The sequence below is a fragment of the Seriola lalandi genome, unplaced genomic scaffold, assembly GCF_002814215.2.
Source record: "Seriola lalandi dorsalis isolate HSWRI2012SDOR001 ecotype SW California unplaced genomic scaffold, Sedor1 jcf7180002054947, whole genome shotgun sequence".
NCBI classification, from domain to species: domain Eukaryota; kingdom Metazoa; phylum Chordata; class Actinopteri; order Carangiformes; family Carangidae; genus Seriola; species Seriola lalandi.
The window spans coordinates 139,638-140,310 of record NW_019525498.1 but is presented as its reverse complement, the minus strand read 5'-3'; the positions used below and the strand labels follow the sequence as shown (position 1 = coordinate 140,310).

General features: G+C 40.4%; 1 protein-coding gene across 1 annotated transcript in view; it reads left to right on the top strand.

Moving 5' to 3' along the window:
• Positions 1 to 673, top strand: part of LOC111645231 (NACHT, LRR and PYD domains-containing protein 3-like) — a 40,788-nt gene that overhangs the window by 20,186 nt on the left and 19,929 nt on the right. The window lies entirely within an intron of this gene.

The window sequence follows — 673 nt, the reverse complement described above, 5'->3', positions numbered from 1 at the left end:
AACTGAACACAGTGATCCAACAAAACTAATCAATACATTTTATCAACAGTGGAGGAAACACAAAGCTGACTTTGTTTCTTCTGGTTTTTTGTCTGTCAGTGATTCTATAGAAGAGTTTTGTTGCCTTCAGGTGCTGCTCGTAAGGTTGTACTTCACCTTTGACTGATATAAATTGTGTTCAGGAAACCTTCAGTTTTCTTCTCTGATGTGTTTGATAAACCTACAAGTCATAAACACAACAGGCCATTTATCTTCCACTTCCTCCCTGAATGACAGACCTGGGGCCAGCTGCAGGTGACGAGTTTGAGATGGAAAATAGACTGAAAGATTGAATCTTACTAATAAAACATTGTTGGTTGATGTTGATGTCAGTTTCATTGATTCATTGAACACAGTGGTTCAGTGGTTCAGTGACGACATCATTAGAAACTTTGTGGATGTGTCTCGATGGTAAAACTGCTCTTGTGTTTTGCCGCTCTTTTCACTGACAGGTGGACAGACTGCTGAAGCAGACACAAGTTTTGATATACAAACACATGATTCAGGGAGTGTTTACTGTCGACATCCATGTCTGTCTCACTGTGGAAATGAGGCTCCTGTATGTGCGTCCACTTCCACAGAGACTGAGATTCATGAAACAGAACCATGTGAACTCACAGCTTTATAATCCTGA